This window comes from Trachymyrmex septentrionalis, unplaced genomic scaffold (assembly GCF_001594115.1).
Source record: "Trachymyrmex septentrionalis isolate Tsep2-gDNA-1 unplaced genomic scaffold, Tsep1.0 scaffold87, whole genome shotgun sequence".
NCBI lineage: Eukaryota > Metazoa > Arthropoda > Insecta > Hymenoptera > Formicidae > Trachymyrmex > Trachymyrmex septentrionalis.
Genome location: NW_017306059.1, coordinates 2,992,439 through 2,993,168, shown reverse-complemented (window position 1 = coordinate 2,993,168; position 730 = coordinate 2,992,439).

Genomic DNA, 730 nt, shown 5'->3' with positions numbered 1-730 from the left:
TCGTCGTCGTCGTCGTCGATCGATCGACTGCTCCTTTTCGAGAGGAGTCTGACAGCCGTGCGCGTTGTACTCTCACGTACTTACTCGGTACGTTAATAATGACGTGCACGCGTGGAATTCGATAGATTGCGAGCGATCCGCCACTGAAATTCGACATACAATCGGTAGTCGGCTCGCGAGTGGATTAGGGGGCTTGGATAAATTTTCAATTGGATCGCTAAGCTCTCTCGAAGCTCAACAGACGTACGTTACGCTAGCATATTTCATAACAATTAGATATACAATATTTTAGGAATGGAGAACACACACTGCATCAATTCTATGCGTAAAAAAATAACAAGAGAGAAAGAGAAAGAGAGAGAGAGAGAGAGAGAGAGAGAGAGAAAGGAGAGAATTTCGGTAATTTGAAAATCTCGGTTAAAATTGCATCTCAAAAATAATAAATGTTTGTAGAAAGATAATTATTGTAACACGATAAGAATAATTTTGCTGAAGTATATCTAAAAATTTAAGTGACACACAGATTTGAAAATGCTTTTATTACATCTTCAAAATATACTCTCTGTCTAATAAATCATTATTTATATTACAAGTAAACAAACATAATAGGATAAAAAGAAACCTAGTGACAAAGACTTAATTCTTATAACAGAGTTATAACAATTTTATGTTCACTAAATTTTCTTTTATTCTCATGAAATAAAAATTTTAGGAATTGCATTTAATTCAA